Raw genomic sequence first — 14960 nt, forward strand, 5'->3', positions numbered from 1 at the left:
GTGTGATATTATTGGCAGTTTATGAGTTGTGTGATATTATTTGTAAGTGATGAGAAGTGTGATATTATTGGGAATTTATGAGTAGTGTGATATTATTGGTATCTTATGAGTAGTGTGATATTATTGATAAGTTGTGAGTAGTGCAATATTATTGGCAATTTATGAGTAGTGTGATATTATTGGTAAAGTTATGAGTAGTGCTATATTATTGGCAAGTTATTTGAAGTTTGATACTATTGGTAAGTTATGAGTAGTGTGATATAATTGGTAAGTTATGAGTACTGTAATCATTGGTAAGTTATGAGTAGTGTGATATTATTGGTAAGTTAAGAGGAGTGCCATATTATTGGTAAGTAATGAGTAGTGTGGTATTATTGGCAAGTTAAGAGTAGTGTGATATTATTGGTAAGTTATGAGTTGTGCGATATTTTTGGTAAGTTGTGACTTATGTGATGTTTTTGGTAAGTAATTAGTAGTGTGATATGTTTGGTATGTTATGAGTAGTGTGATATTATTGGTAAGTTATGAGTAGTGTGATATTATTGGTAAGTTATGAGTAGTGTGATATTATTGGTAAGTGATGAGTAGTGGGCTATAATTGGTTAGTTATGAGTAGTGTGATATTATTGGTAAGTTATGAGTAGTGTGATATCATTGGTAAGTTATGAGTAGTGTGATATTATTGGTAAGGTATGAGTATTGTGATTTTTTGGTAAGTTATGAGTAGTGTGATATATTTGCTATGCTATGAGTAGTGTGAAAGGTCAAGGTCATCCTGCAAGCTCAAAGGTCAAATATATGGGTAGGGGACATAGTGTTTCACAAACATATCTTGTCTTTTTTAATTTATAAAATACTATTATTGTATTAATATTTTAAGTTGGCTAGTTGATGACACTTAAATGTAAAATAGTATCACACAAATCTACACTCTTTGTAATGAAATTGCCTAATTTTGTATGCTTCAGAATTAAATGCTGCGTGAATGCTGGGAGTATCTTGACTTGCTACTATGAAACCAATTATTACACAAAATAGAAGAAGAAAGCCATTAACAAGAAGTGGTACTGATTGGTTTACATCTCGCTGAGAAAAGATGCTTGAAAACAACTTTCAAATTATTGTTACATTGAAAAGATTGCAATCTTTGTCTTATCAAATACTGCTGTGATGTGTTTGTTACCATGGTAACATATAAAAACCTATTCTAAACAACCTGTGCAATGATCATCTAAATGAAGCTGATGAAATAGGAATGCAACATGGTTGATTTATTATTATCAGGAGTCAAGAGAGATTAAATCTTGCATGTTTATATATATTTGTGAAAGGCAAAAGAGATTGAAGGCGTTATAATTGTTTGTCATTTTTCATCATCATGGTGATATTAATCAGTGTACATTTTAACTAGCACAACACCTTAAGTACTATGTATTGTATAGCTTTGGTGATTTTCTTCACTTCATGAAATAATTATTTTAATAGTGTAACTGTACATGACTTTGGGTAAAGGTACAATATATTAGGGTTTTGATCAATATTGTTAGCTCACAACATTTGTTGTGAAGCTGTTCTAGAATAAAGTGTCAGTGAAACCATTAATATCATTAGTTAATACTATTTTTTAATCTGAACAAATTATAACAATTAATAGTTATTATATATTATCAAATTTGGGAAATTAAAAAAAACTTTTAGGTAAGTCATCAAGTAAGTTCTTAGCGTATGTGCATTGTTTGGGGGACTTTTTGGCTCTATAGTCAGATTTCGATGAGAATTAATTGTACATTAAACATTATTTGAACCATGAGGTATTTATTTAATTTGTGTAAAAATATTCTGCTTTACAGCAATTTGTTACAATAATACATGTCCTATGAATTGTCTAGGTTTAGTTGTCCAAGTGCTGTTATATTTTGTTTAGAACATAGTCACATAGTTGTTGAGGTATCATGTTATTTTGTCCTTTAATAGCCAAACGAATCTATCAGTGTATGTGCAAACAGGCTGATACGGTCTTCTGGTTTTTAATGGATGAAATGTTGTCCATAGTTTAACTACATTCCATGATAAAAATAAACATGAAGTATGTTTTTGCACTCTGCATTTGTCATCTTTTTAAATGGTAATTCTATGTGTATACTACTTTAATAGGTTAAGGTCTATATAGTGGTGAAATATGTTTTCTGAATGTGTGGTGTTTGCATTCTTATTATACGCCCGTATAAATACGGGACGTATTATGTGAAACCCCTTGGCGGGCGGCGGGCGGAAGGCATCACTTTGTCCGGACTCTAATTCAAATTGTATTCATCCGATCTTCACCAAACTTGGTCAGCAGTTGCATCTAGTTGATATCTAGGCCAAGTTCGAATATGGGTCATGCCGGGTCAAAAACTAGGTCATAGGGTCAATAAGTGCATTTTCAAAGGGGCCACTTTGTCCGGACTCTATTTCAAATTGTATTCATCCGATCTTCACCAAACTTGGTCAGCAGTTGCATCTAGTTGATATATAGGCCAAGTTCGAATATGGGTCATGCCGGGTCAAAAACTAGGTCATAGGGTCAATTAGTGCATTTTCAACGGCGCCACTTTGTCCGGACTCTAATTCAAATTGTATTCATCCGATCTTCACCAAACTTGGTCAGAAGTTGTATCTAGACAATATCTAGGTCAAGTTCGAATATGGGTCATGCTGGGTCAAAAACTAGGTCACAGGGTCACTTAGTGCATTTCAAGCATTTAGCATGGTGTCCACTCTCTAATTGAAGTAGTTTTCATCCAATCTTCACCAAACTTGGTCAGAAGTTGTATCTAGACAGTATTTAGGTCAAGTTGGAATATGGGTCATTCCAGGTCAAAAACTAGGTCACAGGGTCACTTAAACCATTTCAAGCATTTAGCAAGTGCTCTCTAATTGAAGTAGTTTTCATCCGATCTTCACCAACTTTGGTCAGAAGTTGTGTCTAGACAATATCTACATGTAGGTCAAGTTCAAATATGGGTCTTGCCAGGTTAAAAACTAGGTCACGAGGTCCCGTAGTGCATTTCAAGCATTTAGCATGGTGTCTGCTCTCTAATTGAAGTAGTTTTCATCAGATCTTCACCAACTTTGGTCAGAAGTTGTGTCTAGATGATATGTAGGTCAAGTTCAAATATGGGTCATGGTAAAGTTATCAAGTTGTCCAAAGTCTTAAAACGGGCGTATCTTGTGACAGTTTGGCACTCTTGTTCATCTAATTGTATTCAGTTTTAATATCAATTCTCCACCATACATGGTGCAATTACTAAAAGGCATTTGGCCATTTGCCAATATTGAGTATTTTTTTTAATTGGAGGACATTGTTTCAGCAAAATGTTTCGCTTTTACATAAGTAACTCTTAATTTGTTGCATTTCTTCTATTCACAAGACTTCCTTGCATGCAGATGGTGTAAAGCAAGAAATAAATGATGGATTAAAGCAAGAAATAAATGTTAAGAATATAATGTTTTTTACATGATGTCTTATACACACATTCTTTGTCTAGTACACAAATCAAAGTTAATGATTTTCACACATAATTGTTCTAATTGTTATCATAAAATTACCTCAGCTTTGAAGTAAAATTATACAGGTATAATAGCTGTGTTGATTTTGATTATTGTGTGAGAGATTTGTCCACATGGAATGTTTCTATCGTTATGCCTTCATGTTTAACATTTTTGAATCAATTTAAGTACTGCAGCCTTGTCATTCACAATAATTTCACTGTATGTTGTTTTATTGACAAGGATAACATCATGCAAAATAATTGAATACAGAAATAAAACATGACACATTATTCATTTTATGATATTTTATTCACCAACAATCATAGTACATGTCAATTCATTTCGGACTTAGTATATAAGTGCACCTAATTCATCTTTTTTTTCATTGCATGACAACAACATACATGAAGCTTATGTGAAATGATATACAATTTTTAAGCTACTTTGGATATTGAACTTGTACTTAAAACAACGTGAATAACTGCAGATTCTGGAAATAAATTAATATATTAATTCTTGCATGTGCTACTGACAAACTGTTATGCTTGGACCCTGATCTAATACTACATCTAATACTGCTATACATTTTGAGAAATTACGTTTATTGTGAGGAAAAGAAGGTTAATGTTTGCTGAAATGTAATATTTTAGGTGACAATATACTGCACATCCTTTCTGTTACCATTTCTGTATGTAAATAACTCTTTCTCTGTTAAATCTATAATATGTATATATTACAAAAGTTTTATGTATACACAGGTTTTCTATGTCTTTATTTTAAGTGTATGCTGTTATTTCTTGTCTGCAGTACTCATTGTGTATGTGGATTGTATATTTTCATCATGCAATATATATATATATGAGCAAACCTATGGGAAAATCGGTCTATATCGGTCTGCATGTGGGTAAAGTGTCGTCCCTGATTAGCATGTGCTGTCCACACAGGCTTATCAGGGACAACATTTTCAGCCTACACTGGATTTTCATGAAGAGATGTCTTCCTGTAATCAAAAATTTCCATACAATGGAAAGTGTCGTCCCTTATTAGCCTTGCAAACTGAACATGCTAATCTGGATTGACACTTAAAGCACATGCTTTATGTCCTGTTGTCCTAGAGCTTGGCTTGTGTATATTATTAAATTGCAAAATTTTACAGAGAAAATGCACATCAGATTTTGAACTTGAGTGTTGCAGTATGCTTCTATAGCACCTTTGTTATGCCATGTCTCAAGTTGCATTATACAAAAGCTAGCAGCTTTCAAATAGGGACTCTTGAACTTCTACCTAAATTCTTTCTATTGGATTTTGCTAGACATGTTATCTACATTTGATGAAATAATATTTTGTATACTTGGCTTTATGTTAATATCCATTTTCTTAGCATTGTAAGTTTCAAGCAAATGTTAGTTTGTCTTGGTGTTATATTAGTAATTGGTCTGTATAATCATAATTACTTCAGAGCTATGAACTCTATAGTAACACATTGTAGCAAAATGATTTATTTATTTATTACTGCTATAAAAATAATTGATTGCAAACATAACCCTTGTGATCTATTGTCCCCTACTGATTCACCGGAGGGTATTTATGGTTGTGTGTCTGTCAGTCCGTCAGTCTGTGAGTCTGTCACACTTTTCTGGATCCTGCGATAACTTTCAAAGTTTTTCATATTATTTCATGAAACTTGAAACATGGACAGATGGCAATATGGACATTATGCCTGTCATTTCATTTTCTTCCTACGTCAAAAATTCTGGTTGCTATCGCAACAAATATTTTTTTAAATTTCTGACAATGGTGGAGCCGGTAGGGGACATATATTGCTTGGCAATAGTCTTGTTAAATCAAATTTAAACGTGACATCTTACCAAAACAGAAAATCTAACAGCAAGTTGAAAATGTATGGAACTTTTATAATTATGTACGTTTACACAGATGTTGTATGTTGTACAAGAAAACATCTGTGCGTTCTTTTTTCAGATGGAAAACCACAGTTTTGTTAGGGCAGTTAAACATAAAATTGTTCATGCCAAGGAAAAACATGCAATGCTATAATATACTATAATTATTATCTCATAAGCTAGTATTCTCATTCTTCCATCAGACACTATGTAATGCCATTTTGCTATTCTATAACAGTCATTTACTTAGTAACTTTATCACTGCAAGCTATGCTTTTCTGTATTCTCTGGTAACAGCAAAAAATATCATACGTTTATTAATTGTTTGCATCACAAAACTGTTTTATTTTTTGATGTCTTGAATTACATTTTGCATGCGCATCTTCTACACAATGTTGTTGGGCCATACATGTGCAGTGTTAACTGTTATTTGAACACTATTCAGTTGTTACGGTCGTTATTTAGCGCTATACTCGTGTCACAAAATGTTGTGTACCATAGGAATATAAATAAAATGTACTGAAAAATAATGTCAGTCTTGTGTATAATATTTGTTGTCATAGACAAATCCAATTAACACTCAACGGTATTTATCATAGACCTAAAGATTTAAAACATAATAAACAACCATTAATACGCATTGTTGATGACCAGGTGATGAATGATGGTACTATTTACCTATTGAATGTTTTAATATTGCACCGTATCACATCTGCTGCTTAAAATCCATCCTTACTTATTTGTATCCATATATACTAATAGACTTCGAAATGAAAGGATAAACAGGTGATGGATTAAGTCACAATTGGTGTTTGTACAATACATTGTTCCTTTTCGAACACATTCACACTCTTACACTATTGAATATTTATGATTTAAATACCGATGTAAAAGCAGTTTTCCATCAATGTTCATTATATTCATGCGTTAATTGTTATGCAAAAGGTTTCTACAACCAACGATTGAAAACGCCGAATAATAAACAATTTATATAAACTACGGTATATATAGTCTTGTGGAATAGAACAACATATGTAGTCCATGAAAGGTTTCGCGAAAGACATCACGTTAACAAGTAAGTATTTATTTATTGCGATATTAATCAGAATATTAAGTTGCAGTTTATGAAAATGTTTATGTTAGATAATTTACAATACAACTAAACTACCTTCAAGTGCCTTTAATGGTATTTTCTAGTGTTTTTTTAGCTCACCTGATTGCACAGGTGAGCTTTTGTGACCGGTCTTTGTCCGTCGTCTGTCAGTCCGTCCGTCCACATTTGTTAGTAAACACTCTAGAAGCCACATTTATTGTCCGATCTTCATGAAACTTGGTCAGAAGCTTCGTCCCAATGAAATCTCGGTCGAGTTCGAAACTGGGTCGTGCCGGGTCAAAAACTAAGTCACTAGGTAAAAAAAGGAAAAAACTTGTCAACACTGTAGAAGTCACATTTCATGTCCAATCTTAATGTAACTTTGTCAAAATGTTTGTCATAATGATATGTTGGTTGAGTTGAAAAGTGGTTCCAGTCCGTTGAAAAACATGGCCGCCAGTGGGCGGGGCAGCTTTCCTTATTTGGCTATAGAGAAACCTTGTAAACACTCTAGAAGTCACAATTTTTGCCCAATCATCATGAAAGTTGGTCAAAACCTTTGTTTTATTGATTTCTCAGACGAGTTCGACAATGGTCCAGATCGGTGAAAAAACATGGCCGCCAGTGGGCGGGGCATTTTTCTCTATATGTATATAGTGAAAACATGTGAACACTCTAGAAGTCACATTTTTGGCCCAATTTTCATGAAATTTGGTCAGAACATTTGTTTCCTTGATATGAGAGTTGAGTTCGAAAATGGTTCCGGTCCGTTGAAAAACATGGTTGCCAGGGGGACGGGCAGTTTTCCTTATATTTATATAGTAAAAAGGCTTGTAAACATGAATTAAGGTCATGTAACATGACAACTCTTCTAAATATTGCATTTAAGTTTACAGTAGTTACTCCCCTTTGAATATTAATGTTTTCATAATAATACAGTGTATTTTCTAGAGGGCACATTTCTTTTCCGATCTTCATGAAACTTGGTCAGAAGATTTGTCCCAATGATATCTCGATGGAGTTGGAAACTGGGTCATGCTGGGTCAAAAACTAGGTCACCAGGTAAAAAAAAAAAAGAAAAACCTTGTAAACACTGTAGAAGTCACATTTCATGCCCAATCTTCAAGTAACTTTGTCAAAATGTTTGTCTTAATGATATGTTGGTTGAGTTCAAAAGTGGTTCTGGTCCGTTGAAAAACATGGCCGCCAGTGGGCGGGGCATTTTTCCTTATTTGGCTATAGAGAAACCTTGTAAACACACTAGAAGTCACAATTTTTGCCCAATCTTCATGCAAGTTGGACAAAACATTGGTTTTATTGATATATCGGACGAGTTCGAAAATGGTCCAGATCGGTGAAAAACATGGCCGCCAGTGGGCGGGACATTTTTCTCTATATGTATATAGTGAAAACCTGTGAAACTCTAGAAGTCACATTTTTGGCCCAATTTTCATGAAATTTGGTGAGAACATTTGTTTCCTTGATACGAGAGTTGAGTTAAAAAATGGTTCCGGTTAGTTGAATAACATGGCTGCTGGGGGGGGGGGGCAGTTTTCTTATATTTATATAGTAAAAAAAACTTGTGAACACTCTAGAAGTCACATTTTTTTGCCCAATCATCATGAAACTTGGTGAAATGATTGTTTTTATATATATCTCAGATGAGTTCGCAAATGGTCCCGATCGGTCAAAAAACATGGCCGCCAGGGGGGGGGGGGGCAGTTTTCCTTATGTGACTAGAGAGGAACCTTGTGATCGAACACTATAGAAGTCTAATTTTTTGCCTAATCATCGTGAAACTTAGTCAATACATTGGTTTTATTGATTTCTCGGACAAGTTGGAAAATGGATCAGATCGGTGAAACACACTTTTTAGCTCACCTGATTGCTCAGGTGAGGTTTTAGAATTGGTCTTTGTCCGCCGTCCGTTCGTCCACATTTGGTTTGTAAACACTCTAGCATTCACACTTCTCAAGCATTCTTTATGAAAGTTGCTGAAAGATCTCAGTCAAGTTTGATACTGAGCAAAATCACATAATTAATGCCATAATTATTGCCCTTAGATTGTCCACATTTTCATTATATTATACAAAATCCTTGTTAACACTCTAGCGATCACAATTTTGTTTCAGATTTTATGAATCTTGGTCAAAATATTTATTTTTGTAAGCAAAGTTTGATGTTTGGTAAGGGGGGTCAACTCAAAATATAGGTCACCAGGTAAATCTTACAAAAACACTCCATACGCCAAAGATTTGGTTCAATAATGATGAAACTTGACCAGTATGTTTGTTTGGACAATATCTAGGTCAAGTTTGACGTTTGGTAAAGATTAAATGAACCGACTTCTCTCAGGTGAGCGAACTAGGGCCATCTTGGCCCTCTTGTTTAAATAATTATAATGTTTTTTTTCATCCTATGGCGACCCATGTCCGTTTAAAAACGTTTTTTGTTTGAATAGAATATTCAATAATATACTTATTATTGTAATATAATTTGAAACACTCCCAAAATATACTTCTCTAAAGTATTTGAAATGCCTGAGTCATATTTTAGTCATATGCCATCATAATGCATCGATATTTATGTATCGTCCCCTTATGACAAGAAGTACTTGCATATCACTGCATACATGTACCAAATTGTTATCATTATATGTCAATGCTCAATGCTTGTAAAACCTCTATATCCGAAGAAAACGTCTCTTTTCCATATTCAATTGGCGTAGAAATTAATTTGTGTTCGCCCAAATAAGCTATATTTTAGTTGTTTTTAGTACTGCAGTAATACATTAGGAATTCCTCAGCATAGCAAATGTAGTGAATATGTTTGTCTAATTGTGTACTTCATTTCATCCGACGTGTTAAAGAAAAGTTTACACGGCGAGGCTTACCGATCTGTGTAAGCCTTTCTGAGACGAAACGGATTTCAAATGTTTCACACTTAAGTAGAACACAGAATGTTGTGTTCAAACGTAAATACTCGTGTAACCTTAGCAAAATACCAAAGACAGAGATGGCTGACGTTTTTCAACTTAAAATGTCTACCTCTACGTTAAGCACGATGCAGCATATATCCCCGCCGAATTTAGTCCATAAACAACTTTTCTTTTGAGTCAATTACTTGCTTATAAAAGTCAAACCTCTACAGGCTTATGCTCTACTCACCAAAGTTTTGTATGCATGAAAACCATAATGTTTATTTTCGTCTAGTTTGTTTGCTTCAATGTTGAGTTGAAAATCTACAAGCGGCATTCATGATACATTTGCTCATCGCCAGATTCATTTTACATCAAACAGATATGATCTCAGCAAGCAATTCTTGGTGGACCTTCTTTGATGAACCAACAATGGAACGACCTATTCATCAAAGAAATTACCCTATAAATTCTACGTCAATTGCCGTCGACATTTAAAAGGACAATTCACTAATATTTTAAGATTTAACACTTTTTTTTAGTCATTGACACCGTTCCAAATGCGTAAATAATTTACTAAATTGTTCAACAAAAACACGTAAAGTAAAGCATCACGTTTTTCGGGTACAATTAACATCAATCAAAGAAATCTACGATGCAATCTCACTATTTTGATTCCAGCCATATATTCCAAGCCGTGTATTCACTGTAAATTACAATAATCCATCACAGAAAAAGATTTACGTCATATATCTATGCACCTGCGTTTCAAAAGACAGGCACTCGCGTCCCTGAACTTAATGAATGATGTAATGTCAGCAAACAAGCGCGTTTAGTTTGGCGATGTGTTTTGCTTTCACTTAAAACAAAATAATCAATAAAAACACTGTAGGAGTATAAATTTATTTGCAGTTTATTAGAATGTACTTTTTCTGAGTGTAACCACAGTCATAACAACGACAAGTAGTCCAATCAGTCCTCCAACACTACTCAGTCATAACAACGACAAGTAGTCCAATCAGTCCTCCAACACACAGTCATAACAACGACAAGTAGTCCGATCAGTCCTCCAACATAACAACGACAAGTAGTCCAATCAGTCCTCCAACACTACTCAGTCATAACAACGACACGTAGTCCGATCAGTCCTCCAACTCACAGTCATAACAACGACAAGTAGTCCAATCAGTCCTCCAACACACAGTCATAACAACGACAAGTAGTCCAATCAGTCCTCCAACACACAGTCATAACAACGACAAGTAGTCCAATCAGTCCTCCAACACACAGTCATAACTACGACAAGTAGTCCAATCAGTCCTCCAACACACAGTCATAACAACGACAAGTAGTCCGATCAGTCCTCCAACACACAGTCATAACAACGACAAGTAGTCCGATCAGTCCTCCAACACACAGTCATAACAACGACAAGTAGTCCAATCAGTCCTCCAACACACAGTCATAACAACGACAAGTAGTCCGATCAGTCCTCCAACACTGAGTGTAACCACAGTCATAACAACGACAAGTAGTCCAATCAGTCCTCGAACACTGAGTGTAACCACAGTCATAACAACGACAAGTAGTCCAATCAGTCCTCGAACACTGAGTGTAACCACAGTCATAACAACGACAAGTAGTCCAATCAGTCCTCCAACACTGAGTGTAACCACAGTCATAACAACGACAAGTAGTCCAATCAGTCCTCCAACACTACTTCCAATCACCCAAGCGTTGAAACTACTTTCGGATAAAACTTGATCTACAAAAAGTGTTTGCATCAATGGGAGTAATAAATACAATTGTCAAATACAAGTCACTTCTGAAACTTTAATATTAAACAGAAAGTGGTCAATGCGTAACACTGCGTAAAAATAAAAATAACCCTTTAACAAATATTTCAATCTACAGTATTGACTATTATGTGAAGATATCTGGATGATTATATGAAGTAAGATGTGTTTTTTCCAAACATGCAACAAGCTAGATTGAACAATTTGTGTATTATAGACAATGGTGGGACTACTGGGCATGTGCATACGAACCCTTAGTAAAATTCTTCATATGCTTATAAAAATTGACATACACAGTATAAGAAGAGCAATTGAGTGTATCATATTCTAATCCAATACATTATAATTATAAATTTAAATTAATTTATAAATTATAAATTTGAACAACGCTCAATAAATCAACATAAAATTTAAAATGTTTTTATGATATCATCATATTAAGAGTTAGACTTATTTATTGGTGACGCTATGACACTTCTTGACCACGTACAAATGGAAGTATGCGAATACTATGGCCTTTAGATCGCGTATTCTGGTTTTCTTAGGGCATTTTGATCGATCACAACAACATTTAACTTTAAAGATTCTATTAAAAGATCCAGCTGTGCAATAAAACGAGTGCATGCTGCTCAATCAATTAAACTGTTATGTATATTATGCACACAAGCTCGTACCGCTATAAATTTCACAAGTATCTTGTAGCGCATTAAGGACGTTGAGTATATCGTTACACTAATCCGATCAAAATAGTATGAATCATGTTTGCGACGGGATGTAAATGACTGTATTCACACGACCTGTACACTATTTTATCCCATTTTTATACCGACATTGACGTTTAAACGCCTCATGGAATAAACTTACCTGTATCCCACCTTGTTGAATATATCTGTTGCGTGCACGGACTACTTTTTATTCTACCACTGAATGATTTTTCATAACAAAATCCGGATTTTCGAAACTAAGTCGAATAATAGTGGTCTCCCATTCGGGTAGGTATCGCTCGCTTCCGGTCTGTTAAAAGTAATGGGCGAAAAAAAAACAATGGGAAATTCTATTGCTGTATGCCTGAATGTCAAAATTTTGGGGGTAAAATTGGAAGATATGGCAAGCCTGTAATGCTGCACAAATTGCCAAGTTATCGTGCTTGTACGAGAATCGCATGGTTTAAAGGTGCCCTGGTTTAAAGCTATTATGCATGCGACATTGGAAGCCAACCGGGTAGGTATCATTAGTTTATCGACATCTTATACGTCAATGTACATAAATCTCGTATTTGTAGGAGTAATACTGCCAAGTACATGACAAGGAAAACTATTATAAACATTTTTGTTTAGTTTTAATCAGTTTATAAACTAATAAAATTCGGTTTAATATGTCCAAATTTGTTGCTAATCTTAAATTTGAATGATTAATTTGAGCAGATTGCCGTTGAATATTTATGTTACCGGACCACACCAATGTAAATACCAACAATCAGCTCCTCTATTCCGTGAATGCCTGAAATTGTATTCTATTAAAATGAAATTGAATGGCATTTATTAATGAACACGTTTTCTTATTAATACAACATAGAGCTATTTTTTTCAGTCTATATTGCTTGGTACAATTACAGTGGATTAAACACCAACACCCTGCCCCACTGTGCATATTAAATCATTTGCCATGTTACAAACAAACTATCATTTTTCATTTATCTCTATGACAAATTTAAGGTGTTCTGGCTGGTTGGTCCAAACTCCATGAACAGAAACAAGGTGCTAACAAAATAACTTGCGCAGAAGATCCTTTCTACCAAGAAAGTAGACATGTAAATCTCTAATAAAGTTGATAAAGTGCTGTTTCAGCCTTTCAACATATTTTAAATAATGTATGCATCTCATGCTTTTCACAGTATGTGAAGATTATAAAATGCATAATATATGCAATCAAAATTAATTATAGACCACGCATTTGATTACAAAATCTTTGCAAAAAACAACACCATTTACCCCATAAGAAGCAAAGTGAAAATGGCTTTGGAAACCATCATACAACTAGAACAGCCTGCGAGCAGTACATGTACATGGTGTATTTGAAAGATCATGATAACGCTCCCCAAGTAGGGATCCAACCTGCGGCCTCCCAATCGCTAGGCAGGCACCATATCTACTACGCCACAGCAATATTATTAAAAGGTACAATACATATATAAAATATACATACAATTTATGTATTTCAGCTATGCCAAGTCACATGCTGATGACACCAGTGTCGGTGATGGCAGCTCTGGAAGTGTCGGTGTACATGCATCTCCTGACAAGCATGACATCTCGACAAATACCAAATGACCAGAAATAACCATCGAAGACATTAATGCCTCAGACGATAAAATAATGTTTTACACGGCTTGCCAACTTGCTTTGTTTTTAATTCTTTGTTTTTGACATTGGTTGAATTTGGTTCTGACAAGTTATGTACTGAACAACTATACACTGTTAACATTGAGACAGGGCGTTAAAGAAATTTTAGACCTGTTGATGACTTTCAATGACATAGTAAACAAATTATTTGATGCAACAAAATGAAAATAACTCTTCATTACTAGTACTGTATTGATAAATACAACATTTTGTTTAATTTTGAATGAGTTGTATCTTTTCTTTGATACTTGAGTGCTATGTACTGTCACATGTTACAGTACAATATACTTTCAAATCACATATATCACAGGTCATAATTATATAAGTATAGATTGATATATGTGTCACAACAGTCCATCTTTATTTCCCAATTGATTAAAACTGAACAATTGTCAATGTGTATAAGTAACGAACAAAAAAGACTTGTATAATAATATGAAAATATTTTTCATTGTTATTGTGCCCAGATGAATTTAAAAGTGTATTTCTTTGATGTCTGAATTAAACACTTTTGAGGTAACTGTTGAAAACTGACAGACACTTTTTCGGTTCATTATATATGTTCATGTCTAATTATATAATTTTGCAGACAATTCTAAAAATTATGGGATAAAGAGATATTGCTCATTTTGAGAATTCTCTCCTTTTACCACACTTATTCCTACCATATGTAAACAATTTCTTCTTTATATTTTTAATAAAGAGTGAAAGAACATTTTCTAGACACCTGTTAACTTTGATGTGCAGACATGATTTGAACCATTTTGCTGAATGAAAAATTTAATCATAAAAAGCAGTTACTTCTTTTTTTACAATGTTTACAATACTAACAAAAGCTCAGATAGAATTGAAATAAATGAAACTTCCCCCAGATATGCATTATACATGTAAAATGTAAGAAATTCTTTGATGAAAAAGACAAAAAAATAGAGTTTCTGTATTTAAGGTTACACCGTTAATACGAAGAACACAAATTAAGGAGACATTCATTGTAAATATTCATAACAAATAATGCAAGCAATTTAATTTCACGTGATTAAATCATTAACAGTAAAATTCCTTAAAATAACTGACTGGAAATGAAATCAGAATCTTAAAGCAAGCAATCAACTCTAGAGATCTCTGTTTTGAGGCACACAATCTTTGATCTAGAAGGAGTGCTGAATCCGAAGAACCCGGTCAATTAATTTTGTCAGTGAACAGTGAAATTAAACAACACATTACTGAACTATGACCAATCACAACACTCTCACACAGTATCATAAAGAAAATATTGAAACAAACAAAAACAGTTCAAAAACAGCATAATTTATTTAT

The 14960-nt window shown here is 34.0% G+C and overlaps 1 protein-coding gene across 9 annotated transcripts in view; it reads left to right on the top strand.

Moving 5' to 3' along the window:
• LOC127852364 (phosphatidylinositol-binding clathrin assembly protein LAP-like) overlaps positions 1–5965 on the top strand; it is a 71882-nt gene extending 65917 nt beyond the window's left edge. For 8 of the 9 annotated variants that reach the window (XM_052386322.1, XM_052386320.1, XM_052386323.1 and 5 more), the window contains one exon: positions 969–5965. The gene's annotated coding sequence lies outside the window, so the exon portion shown is untranslated. The remainder of the gene's footprint in view (positions 1–968) is intronic. The other variant, XR_008036216.1, reaches the window with a different exon arrangement.
• The last annotated feature ends 8995 nt before the right edge of the window (positions 5966–14960 follow it).

Source organism: Dreissena polymorpha, chromosome 12 (assembly GCF_020536995.1).
Source record: "Dreissena polymorpha isolate Duluth1 chromosome 12, UMN_Dpol_1.0, whole genome shotgun sequence".
Classification (NCBI taxonomy): domain Eukaryota; kingdom Metazoa; phylum Mollusca; class Bivalvia; order Myida; family Dreissenidae; genus Dreissena; species Dreissena polymorpha.